This window comes from Chrysemys picta, chromosome 6 (assembly GCF_011386835.1).
Source record: "Chrysemys picta bellii isolate R12L10 chromosome 6, ASM1138683v2, whole genome shotgun sequence".
In the NCBI taxonomy this organism is placed as follows: Eukaryota; Metazoa; Chordata; order Testudines; family Emydidae; genus Chrysemys; species Chrysemys picta.
In genome coordinates this window covers 104,668,419-104,695,956 of record NC_088796.1, presented here as the reverse complement: position 1 = coordinate 104,695,956, position 27,538 = coordinate 104,668,419, and the positions used below count along the sequence as shown (strand labels likewise).

Below are 27,538 nucleotides of genomic sequence, written 5' to 3'. Positions count from 1 at the left end.
TCCCATTTTATTGTCAGTAATACTCTGTGAATCAGTGGGATTGGTGGGAAAGCATAGAAGAGCCTGCCTTACCATGGTGATAAGATCACGTCTGTCAGGGAACCTGGGGAAACCCCCACTGATGGAAACCCCCACTGTATCTGGCCACATCTGGACAAAGAGACCACTCAAGGTGACACAAACGATCTGCTCAGGTGATCTGCCAAATTGTTTTGGACTCCCTGTGGGTAAGAAACTTCTAGATTTATTGAGTTGGTAATACAGAGCTCCCAAAGGAAAATTGCCTCTCAACAAAGTGGAGAAGAGCGGTTTCCTCCCTGCTTGTTGAGGCAGAACATTGCAGATGTGTTGTTTGTGAGGACTAACATGCTGTTTCCCTTGATCTACAGCAGAAATACTTGGCACACCAGTCTGAGATTTTTCAGCTCTGTGACACTGACATGTAAAGCTAAGTCCTCTGCAGATCATAGTCCCCTGAATCTAAAGAGAACCCAGATGGACTCAGCCCCAGCCCAGGGTACATGCACCTGTCATTAGCGTGAGCATTGTGTGCAAGCAGGCAAATCAAACACCAACACCTACATATGCTGGACTTGTCCACCAATATAAAGAGGTGAGCATATGAGAGGGTGTCCTCATTACTGAGTCTAGAATTCAGGGGTTCTGACACAACAAAATTTTTGGTGGCCTCAGAGCGCGGCTACCGACTCTTGCTGGTGGCAGCACTGACAAATTTTCCTAGAATACTTAATTAACTTTACATGTCCAAATCATTGTAATTTATTTATATAGCGTTTTTTTGCAGACTCAATAATAAAAATAATGTACAGTTGTATTATAGTGCTGTGACATTCTCCACTGGTGTTGTCTGGACCGGTGAGCCGCTAGGTCTCTCCAATCCTTGACTCTGGGAGCCAGCCTTACTCTGCTCTGCTGTGAGAACCCCCACGCTTGGGTTGTTCATGCACAGCCTCTGGCATGTAAGCTGCTCCTTGGACTGTGCAACCGAAGGACACTACCCAATATCTCTGGTCCCAGACACAGCCTCTCTGTCTTGCAGTGTTCAGTTATGCCCGCTGGACGCTGCAAGCTTATATGAGTTTGTCAATTTAACAAAGAAATTGATATGCACCAGGCTTGTTATCTCAAGGAGAGTCTCTATCACGCGTCAAACCAAATGCACTGCTTCAGGTAGAATAAACAAACAGATTCATTAACTATAAAGATAGATTTTAAGTGATTATAAGTCAAAGCATAACAAGTCAAATTTAGTCAAATGAAATAAAAGCAAAACGCATTCTAAACTGATCTTAACACTTTCAATGTCCTTATAAACTTAGATGTTTATCGCCACAGGCTGTCTGGTTGCTCTTCAGCCAGGCTCTCCCCTTTGATCAGCACTTCAGTCGCTTGGTGTGGCGTCTGTACATGTAGGTGGGGGAGAGAGAGAGAGAGCATGGCAAATGTCTCTCCCTTTTATCATGTCCTTTCTTCCCCCTTGGCTTTGCCCCCCCCCCCCCAGAGTCACGTGAGCATTACCTCATCGCAGTTCCAAAATGACCAAAGGAAGCGGAGTGACTCCCTCAAGAGTCTAACAGATTCTTTTGTTGCTGTCCAGGCCAGCATCCTTTGTTCCTGTGAGGCTGGGCTGGGTTTGTCCCATACATGCCCTGATGAGATGTGGAACTGCCCCTCTGCTCTTGAGAGTTTTTGCCTGGACTTGCTTTAAGTCACGAGGATACATTTTCAGCCTCATAACTATATACATGAAATTATAATCTAGAACATTATTGTAACATTATTGCAACAATTACTATAGCATCACTATAACAACCATGCTCAGTGCATCATGAGCCTTCCAAAGACACCCAACATGACAAATTCTGCATTGGATACCACACAATCATTTTACAAGGATGAACATGGGGGTGCTGGGTGTTCCCCCAAGGTACAGAGTGTCACACGTGCCCTTCGCCCCTGCTGGCCCCCGAACCCCATCCTCCACAGATTCTCCCTTGCCTCTGCTGCCTCCACCCCCTCGGTCTCCCCATCACCTCCCCCCTGGCCCCGCTGCTTCCTCCCCCCATTGCCCTGAGCTCCCTTCAACAGCCTCGCACCCCAGGCTCACCCCACTCCTTGCCTCTTTACCACGGCACATGGCAAGGCCTGCCATGCTGAAGCCCAGAGACGGAGCCCTATGGCTGGAGCCAGGCAGGGAGCTGAAGCCCATCTCTGGAGTCCCTTGGGGGAGTGGGGCTGAAACCCATTTCCAGAGCCTCTGGAGTGGAGGGGACTGAAGCCCACCCCGGAGTCCTACAGCTGAAGGGTGGAGGTAGGAGGCTGAACCCATCCCCAGGAGTCCCTGGACACTGCAGGGAGGGGCCGCTGCTTTACTCCCTTCGCCTTCTATGCCCAGGAGGCTGTCATGGTCACAGGAAAACCTGCTGGTGACTGCATGCGGCCGCATTTGAGAAACGCTGGTCTGGATGACGACAGCTCAGTGAGCAGACTAAGGCAGGCCAATCCTGCCAAATTCTGAAGCACAGCCTGGCATACTTGACTACATAACGTACACAAGACCATATGCCCCAGGAGCCTCGGTTTTGTGGCTATTGTGACCGGGTAAACTTTGAGATCTACAACAATTGATCACGTTGTCTGAAACCCTGAGTTCAGAAGAACAGTTCTGGCTTGAGTTGAGTCAAATACTGCTCCTATAAACTCTATCCTGTGGACCGGGGAGAGAAAACTTTTCTCTGTATTTACTAACAGTCCCAGAGCACTGAATGTTGACTATATCAAAGACACACTTAACAGTACCTGCACCCTGGATCAGCCCTTGACAAGCCAATCATCCACACAGAGATAAACATGCACTCCTGATCTTCTGAGGAAGGCAGCTACTATCACCATAACCTTCATAAAAAACCCAGGGAGCTGCTGACAGGCCAAATGGTAGAACAGTGAACCGGTAATGATTTTGATTTACCACAAATCTGAGGTACTTTCTGTGAGCTCGATTGATCGCTACATGGAAGGAGGTGTCTTGTAAATGGAGGCTGGCATATCAGTGTCCAGGAAGGGGATAACAGAAGCTAGGGTGACCATGAGGAATTTTATCTTTAAGAATTTGTTGAGTTGATGCAGCTCTAAAATAGGTCTGAGATTGCCCTTTGCTTTTGGGATAAGGAATTAGTGGGAATAAAGCCCTTTCCCTCTGTGATCCCATGAAACCTCCTCTATGGCACCTGCCTGAAGAAGAGTCTGTATCTCCTGGAGAAGATGCTGCCTAGGACACTGGTCCCTGAGGAGGGTCGAGGAGGGAGGCTGAGTTGGAAGGGGTAGAAACAAATAGGTGGGTATATCCCACCTCCACAGGACAGGCATGTAAAAACCTAAGGACTTCAAGGTCGCCCTTGAGTTCTTCAGGCCATGGAGCTTGCTGTCTGTCTGCTCTGAGAACAGAGAAGGACCCTCAAAAGGCAAGTCCTGAATAGGAAGCCATAGTCTTAGCCACTGAGTCTGCCGCGTCCACCCCAACCTGCAGCCAAGTTCTCACTATTAATCTGCCTTCGTTCACCAAGGATGAGAAGTCCTGCCTAGCATTCTCAAGGAACAGAGTAGAGTACTATGCCCCAATAGATCCTGTTGGTTGGCAATTCTAAACTGCAAGCCCCCAGTCAAATAAACATTTCTGCAAACGAGGCCAGTTTCTTTACCTCTCTTGATTTGGTGGTGGCAACTTGATACCCTGGCACTCCCTCTCATTAGCTGCTGCAACCAAGAATGATCCTGGAGCGGGGGGTGAACTAAGTTCCCTCTAAGCTGCGTGGCCATGCAGCTGCCTATTAAGCCCCGCACGGGGGCTGAGGGCTGCGGCGGGGAGAGATGCCTTTTCTCCAGCACGGACCTGCTGCAGTGGGGACACGTGCCTCCCCCAGCCTAGGTGCTGCTGCAGGGAGATAGAGCTGGGGGGAGTCCTTTCTCCCCGCTGTAGCCCCTGAGGACCCTCCTGTACCCCCAACTCCTCATCCCCACCCCAGAGCCCGCACCCCCCGCATCCCAACTCTCTGCCCCAGCCCTGAGCCCCTCATCCTCAGCCGCACCCCAGAACCCCAATCCTCTGCACCACCCCTGACCCCCCCAACACACACTCCGAACCCTTCCGCCCCACCCCCCCACATGAATTTTGTTATGTGCACCAATGTGAAGGTGTCACACATCACCCCCATATTGGTGCACATAACAAAATTCATTGCACACATGGGTGGGAAATATTAGAGGGAACATTGTGGGTGAGCACAGAGAGTCCAACCCTGAGGAGGGCTCATAGTATTTGCATTCTGCACACTTTGAGGTGGGAGGCAATGAATATGGGGTCTGCCATAGCATCTTTACAGGCTCCAAAACGGCCTTATTGATTGGCAGTGCTGGACGTACTGTTGATAAAATATCAGTCAGGGGATGAGAGGACTCCCTGACCTCCTCAACTGTAAGGCCCAAGTCTGAAGCCAGCCTCTCTAACAATTCCTGATACATGTCTTGTAATCATCAGGAGAGAGTCTTCATCTGCTCTGGCACTGGCGTCAGTGGTGCTGACTTAGGCAATGATTTGGAGGAGGAGTGCTTAGATTTTGGCTGCCCCGTACTTGAATCCCTTTCACTCTGCTTTCCAAGTTCCTAGGCACAGGTGACGGCGATCTGTGCCAGGACTCTGACAATCTTTGAGGCATGCTTCTGACTGAAGCTGCAGTTCTCAGCACTGAGTTGCACCGTGACGGCCCCGTCGGTGGTCTCAGCGCCGCCTCCATTAGGCACTGCAGCCTCGCCTCCCTACCCTTTTTCGTCCTAGGCTTATATTTCTGGCAAATCTGTGACCCGTCCTTCCAGCGCACTTCGTCCAGGCACTTAAGACAATTGCCATGTGAGTCGCTCACCACGAGAGGTGGTGAGCAGGAAGCACACAGCTGGAAGCCTGGTGACTGGGCCATGCGTCAGTGCCAGTGAGAGAACCCCAAAATGGAGAAAACAATAAAATCACTTTTTTTTAAAACAAGCAAAACCAACTAAAACTTACTAACTGTAACAACTATATACACTGAGCTGACAGAACTGTTTTAGCAATGAACGGGGGTTCCAATGACTGTCGTGGGTGACAAAAAGGAACTGAGTGGCACTGGGGCAGCTCTGCTCCGTATACCTGCATGCAGTGGCATGTGTCTGCATAGGTCGCTCAAGCTGCACGGCAGGTACCACTAGGGGCAAAAGTTTCTGACGGCCATGCACTCAGGACACAGACACCAAGAGTGGAACCACTCCAAGAAGAAGGGGGATCAGACTGTTCTTTGGTGCCATTGTTATTACAGGTTATTATTATTATTAAAGCTCTTTTCTTTTCTCTCTCTCCCTCTTTTAAACCATGTATGTTAAAGAAAAAATTCCTCTCTATTGGAGAGCCTGTGAAAAAGCCAATACAGAGGAACTGCCATGGTTCTGTGGCACAAGGGACTGACTACACAAGGAGACTGCAGCTCTCTGCACAGTGGCAGCACATTCTACAGGAGTAAAGATTCATGCGCTGGCCTAGTCAGTGGCAGGAAAGGGGCCAATAGGACTTAGAGTGTCCCAAGCCATCACTCAAAAACCTCATGCATGGGCTATAATGAGCTACTGGCCATTGCTAAGGGCTGCTTCAGTAGCAGATCAGCTGCATAAGCTGGGTTTAGAATGGAAGGCAAGATTTTGCCCTCCCTGTGCCCTAATGGCCCCCTCAGTTTACTTGAGCTTTGCAGGGGAGCCAAGAATTTAACCTAAGAGTTACAGCTACTAGGTAAGAGAAGAAACACAAAGCACACTATTCACGTCAGCTGAGACTCTACCTCTATGAGTCAGAAGATATAGGTTCTATTTCTAGATCTGCCACACAGACTTCCTGTGTAACTTAATAGCTTTGTGCCTCAGTTCCTCCATTTTTTACGTGGAGCTATTAATACTGAAGGATTTTGTGAGAATTTGCTCTATAAAGCACTTTAAGGTCATCAGATGGAAAGTACCATAGTATATTATGTGACTTCATTCTTTTTTAAACATGCTAGGTTAGGTGAAAGGTGTGTTTTAAATTACTACGTTTTTGAGTGGGCATTTTTCACCACATATTTGAATTTTCTTCCATTTCTGAAACAATGATTCAATTCACTAAATCTTGAGAGGACCACAGAGATGAAAAGCAGGTGTTATTATGAAGACTAACAAAACAGATGATTTGGTTAAACATTGCAATCACTCGCCAAATTCTAAAGGAGACAATATGCCAAAGTTATTAACCAAAATTAAATATTACTCAAACAGACAATTCCAGTAGCTCAGTAATTTCCTCTTTAACATCAACACCCAATTAAAAAAGTTGAACAGACCATTAAAGAGTAGGTGGTCTAGAAAATCCCACACACAACAACATTTTGGATACTAAAATTTTCTTGTTGCTTCACAGTTTTCTGGCTTAGTCAGGTCCAATGGTTTAATTAAATGAGCATTTAGGTCAATGCTAGGCCATCTCTTTTCCTCACAATTAAAAACTTTTAGTGCTTTAAGAAGAATAACTATCAGAAGGTGTCCAATCAGCTTTGAGAAGTCGCAGCAAAGCCATCACACTGGTCCAGGTACAGTTTAAAAGTAGTAAATATACTGGGAAAGAAGTAGAATGACAGGTCATGATGAGGCAGAAAGGTTACAGGCAGGGCCGGCTCCAGGGTTTTGGCCGCCCCAACCAGCCAAAAAAAAAGCCGCGATCTGCGGCGGCAATTCGGCGGGAGGTCCTTTGCTCCCAGCGGGAGTGAGGGACCGTCTGCCGAATTGCCGCCGAATACCTGGACGTGCTGCCCCTCTCCGGAGCAGCTACCCCAAGCACCTGCTTGCCAGGCTGGTGCCTGGAGCCGGCCCTGGTTACAGGAGTGAAGGCAAAGGGTAAGAAGCACAGGAGGAGGTGAAAGACAACAGAGGGAAGGAAAAGAAACAAGGAGAGTCAGAAGGTGAAGAAAACAGAAACAGAGGGAGAGAAACGGAGAAAAAAGGGCTTGGGAAAGAACGTAAACAAGAAAAAATAATAAATTAGGTCAGAGGAAGAGTGAAAGTGACAGTTAAGAGGACACAGAACAACTGCTCTCTCAAATTTACATCAATGTAAATATATCAACTACATCACATTGTTCTCAGGCAACTGAAAACAACACTCAAGTGGTTAACCTCTACCTCTATGACTGTAGTAAGGAGTGGCAAAACTCTCAGAAGCTTTCTAAATCCTAACAAATTAAAGCTCAGTAGTGAAGAAGCAAAATATAGTGCCTATCAAGAACACTGTTCCAACCACTCTGGCTCTTTACTTAGTCTTTATTAGGAGCCGCTTGTTAAAACCATCCAGGCACCTGCACTAAATACAGACAAACACACACCATGAAAAGCACGGACATAAAATTCACTTAGGGATCTTTATTGACTGCTGTGGAAAAATTTCACCAATCTTTCCATGGTGTGTGTGTGTGTGTGTGTGTGTGTGTGTGTGTGTGTGTGTGTGTGTGTGTGTGTGTGTGTGTGTGAGAGAGAGAGAGAGAGAGAGAGAGAGAGAGAGAGAGAAAAATGTTGGTAGCTTCAACTTAATTTGAATTAATTTGTATAGCACCAACAACAAGCTGAGGCTATTTCATGCATAAACACAGAAACATTGCCTGTCCCAAAGACCTATATCATCACCACCATGCACTCAGAATTATGCCAAGCTCCTCTTGAAAAATAGCTAAAGGCAATTCCAATGCCCCAAAGTTCATAAAATACATATTAGAAAAGCGAGACATAGGTTGACGGTCAGATTTTGGTTGTTTTGATTTTTCAATTTGAAACTGCTAAAATACTATTGATTTTTAAAAACCATTTAAATTCTTCCGAAACTTCCACAAATAATTAAGAGTTGATTATCAACTCCTTCTCTGCTCCACTTGTGCAGCTCGGGTGTCAAAAATGGAGCAGACATGAGCATAACTCTCTCATTGGGGATTCTCCTTTCATAGGAGAGTCCTGACTCCTCAGTGAACACACAGCTGTCTCTTCTTCAGCAGCAATCCCCACAACTCCATAGGCAATAGCTTGTCAGAGTGGGAAGAGAGAGCAGCAATGCACTCCAGCACTCCACTGCCAATTGGAGTAAATTACAGGAGCCCCTAGATTGCCCAAACTGAGGCCAGGCAAAGAAATCAGAAAGCCATAATCTAGTTCTCTGGCAGCCCCACTCTCTGCTGCAGCCAGCATGAAATGGCCCATTAAAACAAGTATTTTATTAGATTCATAGATTCAATTAACCCCCCCCAAAATTGCTAATCAGTGATTACAATTCTAAGATTAATTTTGGTGTTTATATTTCAAATTTTAATTAATATTGTGAAAAACATTATACAACTGTGGAAAGATCTCTCTTTCTACAACAATCCATCCCACACTTGTGACTAGAGATGCAATAGTTCAATGACTCAGACCATAGAAATTAGACAAATAGAATTAACTTCTGCTAAGAATCAAGAAGAAAGCAATGCTCCAAATTTAAGAAACTGTACAGGAGCTCCTTGTCAGAAGTGGCCAGAAATTTGAGAAGCATTCCTGTACTTACAATTAGTCTACAAAAAGATGCTCGTGGGTCGCAAATGATCTGGGAAAAGGAGTATACAGTTAGGGGGCAAAGTTTGAAGATGATACAAAATCACTCGAGATAGTTAAATCCAAAGCTGACTGCAAAGAGTTACAGAAAAATCTCATAAAACTGGATGACTGGGCAACAAAATGGTAGATGAAATTCAATGTTGATAAATGCAAAAAATGCACATTGGAAAACTTAATCCAAACTGTACATACAAAATAATGGGCTCCCAATTAGCTTGTACAACTCAAGAAAGAGATCTTGGTGTTATTGTGGATGGTTCTCTGAAAACATCTGCTCAATATACAACAGCAGTCAAAAAAGCAAACAGAATGTTAGGAACCATTAAGAAAGGGATAGATAATAGCACAGAAAATATCATTATGCCACTATATAAATCTATGGTATGCCCACACCTTGAATACTGTGTATAGTTCTGGTTGCCCCATCTCAAAAATGCCCACCTCCTCCGGGGAGAGAGCTTTCTGTTGAGCCCAGGAGGTGAAACATTTTCACTTGGCCTGGTAAAAACATCTGGTGGACTTCTTCCTGCTGCTCAAGAAGATTATTTGCACTTCTGATGCACAAGCCCATTCTAGAAAAGGTGCCCATCCAAATGCCATGCTCCGAGGTGAAGCGTCTCTGGATCAGGATGGTGCCACATCAGTAGCTCAGGGAAAGCGGGGATGGGAATTGGGGAATGGGCTGACATGCAGAGGAGTTTGGGAAATTTGAATTGTCTGGGCCAGCATGGGGAGATCAGGATGACCATCACTCTGTCCTGTCTGATCATGTGGAGTACTTGCAGCAGGAGAAGAAGAAGAAGAGGGAAGGCAGTGAGGTATAAGAGCATTGCCTTGAGAGTGGGGACCAATTCCTCCCCTGGAACAGTATGGGCTACATTTGTTGTTGGCAGGGGAGGCAAAGAGGTTCCTGGTTGGATTCCCCCATTGATTGAAGATGTCGCATACTATGGTGTTGTGTAATTTCTACTCGTTATCAATAACAAACCATCTGCTGGGTGAGTCTGCAATCATATTTTGAGTCCTGGGAGATAGGCTGACGATAACAGGATCTGGTGGGTGATGCACCAATTCCAGAGGTTGACCACCTCCATACACAGAGCAGTTGATCTCATGCCCTCATGTTTCTTTCTGTAGTAAACAGTGGTGGTGTTGTCAGACACGATGGGAACAGATGGCCGCGGGAAATGCTTGGCATGTTTTCCTTATGGTTCAGTGTTCTAGAATGTCGATGTGAATATAGTCTCAGAGGGGTAGCCGTGTTAGTCTGAATCTGTAAAAAGCAACAGAGGGTCCTGTGGCACCTTTAAGACTAACAGAAGTATTGGGAGCATAAGCTTTCATGGGTAAGAACCTCACTTCTTCAGATGCAAGATGTGAATCTAGATTCCGGAGGGATCCATGTCCCCTGTGGCATGTGATCTCCCATGTGCACTCCATAACCTACGAAGGACACGTCAGTGATCACCGTCTTGTCCAGGGAGTATGAGAGAAAGGGGATCCACGCATATACCTGCCGTGGGTCTGTCCTCCACTATAGGGAAGAGAGTACCATGGGGGGGAATTGCCAGCATACAATCCATGGCACAGCATGTGGGTGAGTAAATTCTCTGGAGCCACATCAGGAGGATACGAAGATAGAGGTGAGCGAAAGCGGTGATGTATGTGCATGGGACCATGTGGACGAGGGATAGGCAAGTCCTGGCCGGGACAGAAGAACTGTTGACTACACAGGCTCTGAGTTCTTGCAGAGTCTGGAACCTGTCCCTCGGTAACTAAGCTCATGCTGTGACTGAGTTGATGGAGGCCTCTATAAAGTCTAGGGATTGTCTGAAACAGCAAGCATTACACACACATAAACCCCTCCCCCCTCAGGAAATGAGAAGGTGTAAACATAGTAATTAGTGTTTAATTTAAAAAACAGATGAGAGAAAGAAGCCTTAAAACTAGGGAAATTGTTCACTTATATTCTTCCAAAATATATATCACTATTCTTGATGTATTTCTTTTATAGTCTGCAAAAGTGTCACAGAATCATAAAATTAAAAACAGAAAAGCCTTATTGAAGTTTCCACATAGTTAGGGGGTGAAAAAAAATCTGTCTGGAAGTGTGAATTTTTTTATATGTTCAAGTGTAAGAGTGTGTGTGTGAGAGATATAATACACACACACACACATATATATATATACACATACATACATATATACACACACACACACACTCACACACAGTAGAACCTCAGAGTTATGAACACCTCGGCAATGGAGGTTGTTCATAACTGAACAAAACATTATGGTAAACTTTTGAAAGAACAACTGAACAGTGACTTAATACAGCTTTGAACTTTACGATGCAGAAAAAAACTGTTGCTTTTAATTATCTTAATTTAAATGAAACAAGCACATAAAATTTCCTTACCTTGTCAAATCTCTTCTTTTAAACTTTTGTTTTATATTTTGTGGTAGTTTACATTTAACACAGTACTATATTGCACAGTATTTACTTTTTCCTACCCCCTTGCTGCTTGATTCATACTTCCGGCTCCAAATGAAGTGTGTGGTTGACCGGTCAGTTCGTAACTGGTGTTTGTAACTCTGAGGGTCTACTATATAAAAGGGCCTGATCCAAAGTCCACTAATCTATGGTGGTCCTTCTATTGATTTCAATGGGCTTTGGATCAGGGCCATATTGACTGGAGTGTGGTCCAGTAAATAGGACGGTAGATCTGGATTCCATTCTAGCTCTGGCACTCACTTTTGTGTTACCTTGGCCAAGTTACTTAGCTTTCTTTGCCTCGGTTTCCCCGTCTATAAGATGGGGATAATGATACTTCCCTTCTTTGGTAAAGCACCAGGAGCTCTTTGGATGAAATAAGTTGTATAAGAGCTAAATGTTATTTATCTTAGAGAATTTTGTTTTCCTTTTGACTTGAAATATAGTTTGCAGAGGCAATAAGAACCACAGCTAGTGGTTTATATTCCAACCAGTAGGACAATTTTCTATGATGAATCTCAACTCCAAGTTTGAGAGAGAGAGAGAGAGACTGTTGCTCTCTAACTGGCACTCAATGAGATATTTAATTTGTTGTAATAAAGCAAAGAGAAAGTAGCTGTCAATTAAACTGCCATTTCTGTCACACTTTTTAATAATACTGCTTCTGTAATTACACTGGGGTTCTTTCTACTTATTCAGTAAAAGCTTGCTTAGTTTTAGCATAGAAAACAATTTATGAAATTATCGAAACAGACTGAACACAGCAGTTCATTTGTTGAGGCAATTATCCAGATCCTTGTCAAAAAAGAGAGAGTAAAGATTGTGATGTGCAAAAATGTTTCCAATTCTATGCTATAATACATACAATATGTCTGTGGTTGTGTTGGATTATGTTAATAAACTGCAGTCGAAATATATTTGTCACAACACAAAGGAAGGGCGCTATCAATCGTCTTGCCAGATATTTTAAATTAGTCACCAAAACGTCTAGCCAGGGTTTCCTCTATGACCCTCAGATGAAGGGAGAGGCTTATTGGACAGTTTTTCCTGTGGGACTAGACGGATTTTTCTAATGCTCAAGTATTTTGAATAATCTGGAAAATAACTGTAAAGTGAACTGCAGCATAGTTGCCATTTTTAACAGACGCGTACAATTCAACCCTGAACACAAATCCAATGTTGTTTTTGGCTGGTTCTCACACAGAGACCAGTTTCCCTAACAGTTCCTAACACAGGTTTGTTTGGGTTTTTGGGGGGTGTGGGGAATGGGGGCATTGCTTGTTTTAGGTATGGCTTAGCTAATAAAGCAGTCAAGTAGTGCCAAGATCCATATATACAGAGTCCAGAAAAGTTTCAAGTTTAAAAAAAAAACCCAAAAACAAAACACAGACTTGCTTGATACAGATTCAGGAAGAAATCTGTTGCTTATTAGAGTGCAGTCATTTGTATAACAAGTTGGAATGAGAGCATCTTAAAACAAGCTAGTGCTCCAGAAACGCATTTACAACAGACTGTGGAGTAACTGTCATTGAAATGCACCTCTCTTCATAATTCTCAACTTCTTAAGGTCAAAAACAGATAATTGTCCTTTCTTACAAAATGTTTATTATTTATTCCTAAACATAATATTTATAAAATCAGATGTAAAATGGTTCCCAGTAACTGGTAAACAGTAGTAATTTTGTCCTCTTTCCACTGATAATGCTACAACCAATTTCTATTCTTCTGTCAGAGCCCTCGAACTTCAGCAGAAAAGACTGCTGAAAGCTGCTGTTTGTATTTTAATCTTCAGTTTGTCAGACAAAAGGGGGGAAATGAAGTGCAAGTGCACAGGAATAGGAGACAAAACAAAAACAACATCCAAACACAGATCGTGATTTGTGAAAGTGCTACAAAATACTTCATATGTATTAAAAAGTGGACGCCGTTTCTTCCTTCCCCACCTCCCCCGACATCTGGAGATAGTTTGGTGGAGCAATTTCCAGAAACCAAACAATATCTCTTACTAGCTCTTTTCATTTGCAAATAAACAATTAATGGAATGGGCAACTAATTTTCAAAGTGTTCATATTCATTAGCTGTTTCCTGAAATTGAGTAGCTGTTTCATGACACAATACTGAATGCATATACAAAATGACACTCCTACCCTTTCTGTATTTTTATGAATTATCTGTTCACATTTAATGATTTCCTCTACATTTTAAAAGACATGAAATTATTGTAATCTGAAAAGTATAAATATATTTATTTAAAATGTAGAAAAAGGATGAAAAAAGTAATGAATATTCAACTAGACACATACTAAAAATCATCTTTAATGTTCTCATCAAGGCAGAAAAATCCAGATTGTGCTCATTTGAATCAATGCATGCATAGCTTGAATTCGGGATTTTCTACCTTTGAGGCTATATAGCAGGGTCTAGTGGGCATTTTAGTTGCACTGCTAATTTTTTTGTTTTGTTTTGGGTTGGGTTTTTTGGGTTTTTCTTTCAGCATGTTGAGTAAGCTAGGAAAAATCCTACTGTATGGCAGCCTGAAATAAAACAAACAGCTAGTGTGGACAATCTGGGCAATTAGCCCGAAAATATAGGTGTCTGCTGGATCAGCTACTTATCTGCACTTAAATATCCAGGGTATGTTTTCTGACAAGCATATCTGACCTGAAGCCCATACTGGAAACTGCTCTCACACCTCAGATTCCTTGTAAATGCTACCCAATGGCAGAAAAAAATGGATGATTTGCCCACCTGGTCTACTAGCTTGAAAAATTCCTCCTCTGGATCCGATCATTCCATTGTGTCCCATACTGAGCAGTGCACATGGTTAACTACATGCATGCACTCTCTCCAAGAACAGGCCTCATTGAGTTCTGTTTCTAAGAAAACTTGAGGAGTAACAAGAGAGCAGTGACAATGACCATTACTAAAACACATTTATACAGTGCAGTAAATTCATACAGTGCTTTACAAACTGAATCCCCTATCTTGCAAACACTCACTACTGGGCATAGTGCTTACTATTACAAATAGCCTCATTCACAAGTTGTTAATGATTTATTATTAATTATTATTATTTACAGAATCATAAAAAATGTAGGGCTGGAAGGAACATTGAGAGGTCATCTAGTTCAATTTCCTGCACTGATGCAGGACTAAGCATATATAGACAACCCCTGACAGGTGCTTGTCTAACCTGTTCTTAAAAGTCTCCAATGACATGGATTCCATACCCTCTCTTTAAAATCTATTCCAATGCTTCACTATCCTTATCGTTGGAAAGTTTTTCCAAGTATCTAACCTAAATCTCCCTTGCTGCAGATTAAGGCCATTACTTCTTGTCTTACACTGAGTGAACATAGAGAACAACCCTGTTTTTTATGACAGTCGTTAACATAGTTGAAGACTTAGCAGGTCCTCCCTTAAGTCTTCTTTTCTCAAGATTTTTTTGCCAATTTTTTTTAAACCCTTTCTCATAAGGTCAAGTTTTCCAAACCTTCTATCATTTTTGTAGCTTTCTGCTCTCTCTATCTGTCCACATCTTTCCTAAAGTGTGGCAACCAGAAATGGACTCCAGCTGTGGCCTCACTAGTGCAGGACAATTGCCTTCCATGTGTTACATATGACATTCCTGTTAATACATCCCAGAATGATAGTAGTCTTTTTTAAACTGCATCACACTGTTGGCTCATTTTCAATTTGTGATCCACTATAAGCCCTATATCTTTTTCAGCTCTTCTACTGCCGAGCCAGTTATTCTCCATTTTGTATTTGTGCATTTGATTTTTCCTTCCTAAGTGCAGAACTTTGCATTGGCCTCACTGAATTTCAGTTTCTTGATTTCATATCATTTCTCCAATTTGTCACGGTCATTCTGAATTCTAATCTTGACCTCCAAAGTGCCTATAACCCCACCCAACTTGGAGTCACCTGCAAATTTCATAAGCATACGATGCACTCCATTATCCAAGTCATTGAACTAGTACAGGACCCAGGACAGTGGGGACAGCCCCTGTGGGGATCCCACTAGATTCATCCTCCCAGTTTGTCAGTGAACTATTCATAATTAGGCTTTCAGCCAGTTGTGCACCCACCTTATACACCTCTACCCCGATATAACACGAATTCGGATATAACGCGGTAAAGCAGTGCTCCCGGGGGGGGGGGGGGGGGGCTGCGCACTCCGGCGAATTAAAGCAAGTTCGATATAACACGGTTTCACCTATAACGCGGTAAGATTTTTTGGCTCCCGAGGACAGCGTTATATAGGGATAGAGGTGTAGTAATTTCATCTAGACCATATTTCCCTAGTTTTCTTATGAGACTGTCATGTGGGACTGTGTCAAAAGGCTTGCACTACAATCAAGATATATCTCCCCATCAACTAAGCCTGTCACAGAAGAAAACTAGGCTGTTACTTATTATCATCTAGGTGCTTACAAACTGATTGTTTATTAATTTGTTCCAAGATCTTTCTATGCATTGAAGTTAAGCTCACTGGTCTATAAATCCCCAGGTCCTCTTTGTTCCCTTTTTAAAAGACATGTTAGCCCTTCTCCAGTCTTCTGGAACCTCACCGTCCTCATATCAGATATACATGTTCAAGATCCAGGCTGTCTTTGGACAAGTCACCTTAAATGTCAAACCAGCCTGAAAGCAATGTATACTTTTCACCTTACAAGGAGAATGAAAGTGCAAATTCACATGCCCTATTTAAGTGCATTATTCTGCTTCCTATAAATATACAGTATTTTTAAAAGAAATCTGGAAGGCTGACCTGGGCAATCAATACATTCAAATGATGAGGGGGAGCTAAGCTGATAGAGAGTGGAATTCTGAAAAAGCTTACAGGAGGAGGAAGTTGGTTTGGCCACTTCAGTTGCACATATGCTAAGGAGAAGTGACCTGTTCTCGTTGTGTGACAGGAAGGTGCTGAGAAGTCATTGAGTCCACTCTGTTTTATGGCTGAAGGGAAGGTCACTGCAACTCTGGAGAACTCTGAAGATGGGAAGCCAGGGCTGAATAAGAGTGGGGTGCCATAAAGGGAGACTCTTGAAAAAAAAAACTGGAAAAATAATTTAAAACAAAAACATAGTAAGGTCTTGTCTACATGGAGAAATTAACCAGCATAGTTACTCCAGAATAAGCTACTCTAGGATACTTAATTGTGTAGATACTATCAGCATTGTAATGACAGTCAAAAGCTAAAGTATAATTTAACTTAATGTCCTTAAAGTTTTCTGAGTGACTTTGGGCAAGCCACTACCCCTCCCTGTACCTCAGTTTTCACATCTGTAAATGGGATAATGATCTTGACCTTCTTTGTAAAGCACTTAGAGATCTACCAATGAAAAGCACTACGTAATAGCTGGTATTATCATATTAAAGGAACACTATAAACCCATGCACTAGTAAAAACAAACTATCTTTAAAGAAAGGTAAATCCCATGTAACAGCCTTATGGGGATGTTTGTTCTGTAATTAAAAGCACTAAGTGCGTGGACTTTTTTAAAAGGAAAAAAATCAATTTAAATCCTCAAGATGTAAATATTATTGTTGAGAACTAAGACAAGAATTAATTATTTGTAAAGTTTTCTAAATAAAAAATAAAAGTTTAAACCTTTCTTTTAAGGAGGAAAAAGGTACTTAGTATCAGATTTTGTGAAAGCCCAGAAACCTTCACCCCTAAGTATGAGTATATGTACAATTTGCACACAGAAATACTATATACTGCATGAGCAAAATGGATATTTAGCAAATGGGCAGCTAGATATTTAGGAGGGTATAGGCAATTATCTGGCTAGCTGTTTAGGCATGCAACTACAGACAGGTCTCTGCTTCTCTCTTTCTGAAGATCAGGCCCTATAAAATACATTCTGCGGGGTTTTTGTGTGAGATTTACCTTCTTGTAAAGAGGGTAAATTCGGTGGCCTGAGATGGTTGATAGTTTCACTTCTACCATGTCTATAATATTAGATACTTCAGCAATCAGATAATTGGGTTGTAGAATGAGCATTGTAATATCTTCTAATTCCTGGAATTGTCTATGTCTAATGTAGTCAGTGAACATGGGGTTGTGAGATTAAATAATGTATCTGAGTAGGAATGAAAAGGTTTCCAAGTTGGAATACATTGCCTGTTGTCAGCTTGAACCTGTGGTCCTTTTTGTTCATGGATAGGAAATACTGCTTGATTTAGTAAGGTCCACAAATTTGTAAGATAGAAATTAAAATACCAGTATAATGATTTTGCAACATTAAACAGTGACTTTCCAGGCTGTAAATTACACATGGATCTAAAAAACACAGCACCTAAGCGACTGTAGTAGATTGTAAAAGCATTTCAGGGGGGGAAATGCCATCACGTACTTTAAAACTTTAGCAGAGAATACCAAAGTAGTTCAATTTTTCAGATCTGAAACTATTCTTTCATGTACTCTGCATTTCTGTTTTGCAATCATATTTCAATTCACCCTCAAAGACCATAACACACGTGCAATCAGAACAGACTCTGCTTTAGGACAATCTTTTCATTAATAAAACTTTATTCCTTAACTGAGGTGATTTGCTGAAGGAAACATGCACAGCAAGTGGTGTTAGCAGACTCAAGCACTGCACTCTTGAAAAGATAGCGTCAAGTGCCACTTATGAGGCGGGAATGTAATAACAAAAAATTACCAATCCTAATTTCACAAACAATTGCAATTAATTATTACTATTAAAGCACTGAACTGGGTTTCTATTAATATTCTTGAGTAATATAAAAAAAATTAAACAAGAAAAAATAGCTTTTTTAAATGAGTATGTCTGGACACCTGAAATCAATTGATGAAAAAACACGTATAAACTTTCAGAAATAAATTTTCAGATGAGCCTCTGAAATTATGGCTGTAATTCTGAACTTAAATTTTGCCCGTGTATTTTTCTGCTGGCATAAATATTCAGATTTAGGTGCATAAACTGCATTTATGCATGCTTGAGAAACAGAAAATTATGAATTTATGCAGATGTAAAAATTTAAATATGAAAAACTGCATGTGTAAATTTAGAGGTTGTTTTGAAAATATGATCATGGGACTAACCTACCTGCATAATATATTATGGGTTAATTAGGCTCATAAATACCTATATGTAACTCCCTTTGTGTTAAATTGATAATGCACCCTCTTTGAAATCTTTTGGTATATGTAGTGGTGACTTTTTTACATATGCACTGACCTGGTGGCTAAGTAGTAAGGAATTCTGACTGGGTTTGTGCACAATCAAGAATCTTTCTCCATTAATTGAGAGAAGCACGTCGGCTGAATGATGCAGTTCATCTCAATGCAACAGAAAGAGGGAGGAAAAATGATTCTGCTCAGCAACTTCCAACACTTGCCAACTAATTACTGAGTACTGACTGAATATTCTGATTGTGGAAAATGTCTGTGTCACCCTTCCAGAGGATAGTGTTCAGGTGGTTGACAAATGAATGATGGAGAAATAGACAGAGCAAAAAACCCAAACTATATAACTGCAAGACTGGTCAACTTAAGCGTAATAGGATGTGTAGATGCCTCAATGTTATCTTCAGGCAACAAAATCAGAAGTAAAACGCAAAGCAGAACAAAAAATCCCACACCAAAAATCTCCCTTCTGCTACAAGCAAACGCAAAACTAATAAATAAAGGTCTGAACATCTGCCACGTCTGCCCCCCCCCCAAAAAAAGTGCCAATGGGGGGTGGGGGGAAGCTCTCTAATAGTGAGCTCTCCCTAATTGCCTAGTGAAAAACAGAAACATCAAAATCCAGTTCAGAAATACTGCAGGAAAGGAAACTTCCCCTAAATAAAAAAACCAACAATGATATTCAATGGCAATGTAAACACAAATGCTCTTATCTAGGGATTAAAACCTATGAAATCCTTAAATTTGTGCATGTAAAACTAAAACTCTTTGGCATTATTATTTTAATTCAAAGACTCTTTCTTCAAATGTTTATAGCACCACACCAGTTGCTTAGACTGACCCGACACAATGAATTTTAAATGATCTAATACTTCTGACTTACCAACAGATTAGCACATGATTAGCTAGAGTAAAAGGATTATTATTACTGCTGTTCTAAAATATTAACACCTTTGGTAACCCATACTAAGGATGCTGTATACATTATTGAAAGAGGAGGCTGAAAACATAAGCTTTTAGTTACCCTCAGGTTATCCTGCACTGAAGTAACAGGAACTTCTATTTGTTTTGTCCGTATTTTGCATGATGATTTCAGTGGACTGCACAAACTGATTAATGGTCAAAGTTACAGAGTTTGTCATAAATATGAACCATAAATATAACTATGCTTAAAGAACCATGCAAGCCAACCTTGCCTATAACATCAGGTTCACTAACAAAAACCCCCACTCTATAATGAGCAACTAGTTTTCATGTAAGGAATAACAGAACACAGCATTAATGTACTTAACAAGACAGAGCTAAATTCAATTAAGCTTGACACCATTTATATGAAGAAGGATTACATTTGTTGGGATGTATGGGGGGAGGGAGAGAGAGGCAGGATTCAGGGGACAGCTGAAGTGTGAAGTGATCCAGCAGTTTTTTGTTATGGTTTAGACTTAGCTTTGGGAATGCAACAAAACAATAGCTACAAACTTAGCCCCTTGACACAGGCAGGCCTGTCAGCCTCAAAGTTAAGAACTGATGCACTGAAATCCTAACTCTCACTACCAATAGGTTAATAGACAGGGAACTTTTACTTCAGACCTTCTCTTGTCAAGTCGATGTTCTTGAGACTATATTTCTGTTTCATGCAAATATGCACTTCCCAAAATGTATTCATCCATGTGTCACCGCATGGCTCTATTCTCTCAATTCAAAATTGAATTTTTATTTTGTTAAATTCTGCCAGTCCTTATAGACTGAAAGATATGTACAGACTATAAAAAGAAGAATGAAACCATGAAGCAAACTAGGGGTTGAGTTATTTTTTCAGTCATACTGCATTTATTAGCCTGTTATACAAAAACCATAATCAAAAGTCAGCAGACATTTTCTCAAAAGTTGGGGTGCGGTGAGGGAGGGAAACAAATGTTATATGAATGTGTTAAAATGAAAGGTCAAGCAGAAAGCTGATCAGAAAACCTTTACAATCCTTAAACCCTGATCTTTTAGTCAGTTCTAAATTCAGTGGCCTGGAAGTATGGAAAAAAAGAAAAGGCATGATGAAACATCTGGGCTTTGAAAACATTTGTTGATTTTGGGAGGCAGACCACAGTTTTTCATCTTCTGCTAATTATTGCTGGTCAGGCAGACAACAAAGACAAAACTCATGGGACCATTTCCCCCCTGAGTTTGATAAGATTTATTGATTTCTGCAGGATTATTTAAGTACAAATTCTGGTAACAAAAGCTAGAATTATAAGGTGAGATAAGAATTACAAGATGGGAAAACTCTGCTTTGCTCTTGTCTCCTACGCATTATCTGGTTCCCCCTGTTGTCATATAGCCAGGGAATAAAGCACTTCCAGAAAACTCACCCAAGATCAAACTGTGTCTGGTGACAGCAGTGTCCAGGTTATAAGTAATGTTCAAAGGATTCAACAATGCCTGTGACTGATCATTCTTTTTCCCTTGCCATCACCTGCTGATTTTGTCCAGGTGTTTTATGGCTATCTTGAGGCTCTGGAGAACAGACAGAAAGAAGACTTTGCCAATTTCTTTTGTCTGGGATTGCGAATTCCTTACACAGATGGTGGACAGCCACAGGCTGGCCAACACCAGGCTCAATTGCCTTCACCCTCTGAAGGAGAGAATGAGAGCAATATTATCTTCTCCCAAAACACTGTCTGTAATGTGTCTGTGGTTAAGGAATGAGGACAGGGAGGCTTTTCTCCAGGAAAAAAAAAAGATTTTTTTTTTTCACAGATCAGGAGGAATACCATGAAAAACAAGCTGAGGCTTTGTGTTTTTATTATTAAACTAAGCATTACTGAGCAATCCAGGAGATTTGTCTAATAAGATGATCTCGTATTAACATGGTTTTACAGAGTGTGTAAAAATACGTCTAAAGTGTTCCAAATACTCACACTCTCACTCACTCATCAAAATGATCATTCATGGCTACACTTTCTAAACTGGGCACCACGAGAGACCCCCACAAAAGTCCATATTTGCATGTAGAATTGCACAATGGCATATGCAAATAGTTCTTAAGTTACTCAGTTTCATTGTGCAAATGCCTATTTGCAATTTTTTGGGAGGCGAGGGCAGAGAGAGGGGCTGGTGCAATATAAGAGCCTAGTTTTGACAACTGGATATTTAAAGTAGAGCTCAAATACTCCTAATTTAACATCTAAAATTGTGAATTGAAGCATATAGGGTATGTACCAACACATATGTACAATACTTTAGGCACAAGCCAAAGTAAATTTTACAGTGAGATTTGTAAACTTGTATGTGTCGCTCTGTTCCCCATAATAACAATGCATGGGAAAATATATTTATTTTACAAGTCTTTAATTATGAAATCAATTATGAAAACTAATGACAAACATGACATAAGTGTATCTAAAGATACAAATATTGTGTGGACAACTTCAACTAAGCACTTTCAAACACAGAGAAAAATTATTCTGTATGCATATATTTAGCAAGTTTTTAAAATGTACATTATGATATAAATAAGTATTTGAGACTTAAAATATGTAGATCCAAACAATGACCATGGAGGAGAGATATTCTGACACAATATAGACTGTCTATTTTTTGCCCATGGGCAGGGTGGATGAAGAATTGATGATTTAAAAAAAAATCAGATTTTTTTAAAATTTAAATCAGATTGTTTGATTTTATTGTTTAAATTATAATATGTTTTTCCTTTTGAAAATACCTGTTTAAAATGAAAACTGAGCTCAATACACAATACCTTATGGCCTAAACTTCTTATAATCTCTTAACACATTTAAAAAAAAATGCTGAATCTATAAGCCTTTATCAAAAACTTTCAATTAAAGGCTGCTTTACTATATAAAGAATGAATCGGGGAAAAAACATCTATCTTTTGAGGTCAAGCTTTATAAATATGGGACAATACGTCATGTACTGTATTAAGGGCTCGTTTTGTTCAATAAATGATTTTTTGTGTTTAATTAAATCAGTTACCATCCTTATACAACTTGACAAGTCATGAGAAAAAAATAATTATCTAGTAAATAAGCAATATATATTTCACCATGTACGAACATATTAAAATGTACAATTAAGAATTTGAAAATATTAAGCTATATAATTGCTTAAGTAAATGTATATAGTTATAGTGTACCCCCCTAAGTAGCAAAAAAAAAAAAAAAAAGATGTACCAAATCTAGTGTAAAGGCTCTATTTTGTTGTAAATCAACATTTTAATGATTATATCAACCCATAAGAATACACCTTTCTTTAGAAATACCTGAAGTATAAACAGAAAATGAAGGCAATTTAAATCATGATTTAAATTGATGATTTAAATCAAAAAACTTTCCATTTGGTAATTTAATCATGCCATGTGGAAAGCCTTGATTTAAAGCAGTGGTTCTCAAACTTTTGTACTGGTAACCCCTTTCACGCAGCAAGTCTCTGAGTGCAATCCCGCCTTATAAATTAAAAACATTTTTAAAAATATGTAATACTATTATAAATGCTGGAGGCGAAGTGGGACTTGGGGGTGGAGGCTGACAGCTTGCGACCCCCACGTAAAAACCTCGTGACCCCCAGTTTGAGAACCCCTGATTTAAATCGCTGATTTTAATCATGATATAAATCTCCTTGATTTAAATCAATCCACCCTACTTATAGGTCAGTGGTTCTCAAACTTTTGTACTGGTGACCTCTTTCACATAGCAAGCCTCTGAATGCGACCCCCGTTATAAATTAAAAACACTTTTAAATATATTTAACATCATTATAAATGCTGGCGGCAAAGTGGGGTTTGGGGTGGAGGCTGACAGCTCGCAATGCCCCATATAATAACCTTACAACCCCCAGTTTGAGAACCACTGCCATAGGGTATGTGAAGGAGCCCTCACTTATGAAAACATTCAAGGCAAAATTCTTCCCCCCAGAGCCTCATGGCACATCAAGAGACTGATATCCTGCTCTCTCTGCACAGGGCTCAATCTCAAGCAGATACGCAGGAAGAGTAGAGTATTGGAGCAGAGATCACCATACGGATCTCTGTCAATTCTGTCCCACTCTGAATTGTTTACTTTAATGGTAAAGGGTGTAACATTTTCTTTCTTTTTTTTCGGGTAAAAGTACCTTAGACCTTAGTCCAGAGGTGGGAAAATTACGGCCCGTGGGCCACATCCAGGCCGCGGGACCCTCCTGCTCGGCCCTCGAGCTCCTGCCCCGGGAGGCTAGCCCCCGGCCTCAGCTCGCCCCGCTGCCGGCGCAATGCTCTGGGCGGCGGAGCTGTGAGCTCTTGCCGGGCAGCGCAGCTGCAGAGCCTGGGCATGACATGGTGCTCTGTGCTGCGCAGGGACGTGGCTGGCTCCAGCCGGATGGCGTGGCTGCCTGTCCTGCTGCTCCGGGCGGCACGGCTGTAGCGCCGCCAGCCACTGGTGCTCCAGGCAGTGCGTTAAGGCGGTAGGGAGCAGGGGGGTTAGATAGAGGGCAGAGGGGTTAGATAGAGGGCAGGGGATTTCGGGGTGGTTGTCAGAGGACCGAGCTATGGATGTGGTCGGGGCAGTCAGAGGGCAGGGAACAGGGGGTTGAATGGGGGCAGGGGTCCCAGGGTGGGAGCAATCAGGAATGAGAGGAGGGGTTGGATGGGGCGGCAGGGGGCAGTCAGGGGCGGGGGTTCCGGGGGCGGTTAGGGGATAGGGAACGGGGGGGTTGGATGAGACAGGAGTCCCAGGGGGGCCATCAGGGGGCGAGATGCAGGAGGGGTCGGATAGGGACCGGGCCACACCTGGCTGTTTGGGGAGGCACAGCCTCTGCTAACCGGCCCTCCATACAATTTTGAAAACCTGATGCGGCCCTCAGGCCAAAAAGTTTGCCCGCCCCTGCCTGAGTCCATCCCGTGCTCTGCTGCACATTGGGCTATCCACATTTGTCATCCTTGCCTGTCAAAAGTACACTCAGTAGTTATAGAATTATAGGAGTTATAGATGGAAAAGACCTTTTCCATCCTTCAGTCCATCCCTTCCCAATGTATATGGCTCCTGACTGTACATTTTCTAGTCCTATGCAAAATATTTTCAATAATAATTCTGTTATTTTAAGATCTCAGAACTATATCAGCACTGACTTTTTTTTTAAAAAAGTATGTGTATAAGAAAATATAATGATCATAAAAGGTACAAAATACACAGCCTTGGGCTACAGCCCTTTCCTCACCAACAGAATAGGAGCACCTCCACAGGTAGCAGCAGCAGTAAAATCTTCCAATGCTGCTCACTTCAGCAGTGTGCCACAACCCTGACCCAGAGAGATCAGCTCTAGGAATGTAAATGTAGTTCAGTCTCCATAGTCCATTCAGTCTTTAGCCTCTTGCTGAGACAGCTGATAATGTAGCCAATGTATTTATTTATTTTTTGTGTGTTTCTTTAGCATACACACATCCAGAGCTCTTGGCATGTGTACAGTTAACATCATTAGCAAAGCCATACACACTGAACCCACATCCAAAAACTAAAAGCCATCCAAAACCGTCTCCTCTCCTGCTCCCTGTCCGATCATTTCTTCATGACCTTCCATGATTATATTAGGGCCCCAAAATAAAATATCCCTAGCGCCCCCCACCCCCAATCTGATAAAATAAATTCCCTCATTACATCCTACTATCCATTTACCATTTCTGCTAGAAAAAAATCTGGGAGAACAGCAAGTCTTGCAGCGTGGACTGCAGCCATCGATCCCAGACTCTGGCAGCCTGTTGCAGGTAAGCGAGATCCAGAGAAAAGTTATCTCCCCAAGATCAAACTGCTTCCAGACACCTCCCATCCAAGCTAGACAATTTAAGTACCTCAGCCAAGTTGCTTAGGGCTTGACAGCTCAAAACAACCCAGCTGTGGTAATGGGATTTTGTCTGTATATTTTTTGGGGAGCGGGAGTTGAGATGCACATTTGTACTCTGGGATCTGGACTGAGACTACCACGCTACCATCAGATGTTAGCAACATTCTACTGATGGCCTAGACTGAGTGCAAACAAGAGCAGAAAGGCCCAATATCTCACTAGCAATCCCTGAGCCATCTAGTCCCTCGGTACTTTTAATCACAAAATAAAAAGGTACAGTATTGTCCTCTACAGTTCTGGGTGCTCAAACACTATATCTAAGAAGCCTGTGAAAGAATAGCATTTTTTCTCCAAATGGCAAAGCTTCTCTTCTGACTTCAGGGCTAAAGGTTAAAAATAAAAAACTCACACAATTCTCGACTAACAATTTACACACAAAGATGTGTTTTTTCCCCCATTCCTGCTGGATAACTCTTAATGGTCCAAGTTCCCTCTGTTCCATCTCATGAATTGGCTTTTTATTTCATTAGTAGGCTTTTAGGATTAAAAGTTTTACTGGATATTTATTCAGGAAAAAAATGACTGCATGACTAGGCACAGTACCATTCTTGGGATTTAATTATGTGTATTAAAAACATAACGAGAGCACACACCAGCATGCCTCAGCTCATTGGATGCCTCATGACATAACCTCAGCGGCTGAAGAGTTACATTTGTTGAGAAGATAGCATGTGGAAAGGGAATGTGGCTGTTTCTCTGAGATGCTTAAAGTCATATAACTATGGTATGTGGGGGGGAGGGAGAAGGAGGAAGAAGACAGAACATTTCCTTGATAAACGAAATAGCTCTTAACTGGTTAATAAATAAATAAAGAATGTTTTATATTTTTAGGCTGGGTATTATTTACAGGATATTATTATTACTGATATATTTTTCTATGTCACCATCATCATAGTCTTTGAGCTCCTTGCCAACATTAAAAAATGAGGTTAAGTGATACGCCCTCGGTCAAACAGAAAGTCAGTGGTAGAGATCAGATGGAAATCAGATGGGTTTTTTTATTCCTAGTCCAGTGCCTTATCCACAAGATCATACTTGTTCTCTGATGGGCTGCTCCATGACATATCCTTGTTCAACAGCAATAATCCTTAATTTAATTTTGTTTCAAAAATGTATTATTTTGCACAAGTAACTTTTTTTAAAAAATACCAGAAGTAGGTGGACCATACTACGGACTGACAATCTGCCAACATTTTTTGTTTTTAATTTAAGCCAGTGTTGAGTTTCATCAGCGGGGGTGGAGAAAGAGACCCTTGAAATGGTAAGGTTGATTTTATTTTTCCCCCCATTTACTCAATTAAAAAAAAAAGATAAAAGGATCTGTTAAAAGACTGAGCCAAAGAATATTTGCTTCAAGGCAGATATTTCTTTATGTCATGTTTCAGCCTGAAGCAAAGTTTTACACACAGCTTGTAACTCTGAAAAACGGGATTTATTTTTCAAGTGTTACTTATACGACCATAAGTACAATGCACTGCTTAAATCTTAACTACAGCATTGCAAATGAAATAAACCTCATTTTCTTTGTTGCGTGAAGTTCCCAGCAATCATTAAAGTATTCTTGCCCTCTGTATGTTTGGGAGTGGTCTGTCCATAAGTGTATTAATAAACCATGGAAAGGTGCAGCAACGGACCAAATATTCATATTAATGAACATCTCATGAATATTCAATTACACGTTGACTCTTACCTCAGAGAACTGAGGAACCAAAATCTGTCCCGATTCTACTAGTCAAAGCTTCCATAGCTGTAACAATTTATTTTGTATAATAGTTATCCAACCTCTTTATGCTACCATTTATTCTGCTGAAACACTAAAGAAATATACTCTTCCAGTAAGCTAGAGAGGAGAGAGGGGTTAGCTTTTTTTTTGAAACCCAAAACACATGCTACATACATTTAAGTATTTATTTTAGCTTTGGATAAATAACCTCAGTCAACCATCCAAATAAATTTAGTGTTAAAATAATATGAACAAGAATAGATGCTTATGCTGCCTCCCATATTATGCTCAAAAACAAAACGTATCAATTAAGCACTAATCCCTTCTCCACACCCAAAATCTATGCTGTGTACATACCACTCAAAAAACACTGCAACTGTTGTTTACCCTCTTACTAAATAGCTTTTATAGTCTGGTTGAGTTTTATTTCTGCCTTTTCCATATTTTAAATCAGAATTCCTTAGTTATGGTGAGTTACTTCAACAGCATTAGAAAATCATGTAAACTACAACAGACGGTTCCAAGTGAAAGTTATAAATTTTCTAACTAGGGTTTGTTTGACTGGATTATTTTG

The 27,538-nt window shown here is 41.2% G+C and overlaps 1 protein-coding gene across 15 annotated transcripts in view; it reads right to left on the bottom strand.

Moving 5' to 3' along the window:
* The window catches only part of BNC2 (basonuclin zinc finger protein 2), a 445,041-nt gene that overhangs the window by 166,620 nt on the left and 250,883 nt on the right, over positions 1 to 27,538 (bottom strand). The window contains exon 1 of one of the 15 annotated variants that reach the window (XM_042850535.2): positions 16,044 to 16,248. The exons of the other annotated variants lie outside the window; for them this stretch is intronic. The gene's annotated coding sequence lies outside the window, so the exon portion shown is untranslated. Of the gene's footprint in view, positions 1 to 16,043; positions 16,249 to 27,538 lie in introns of those variants that run through there. 15 annotated transcript variants of the gene reach the window in all.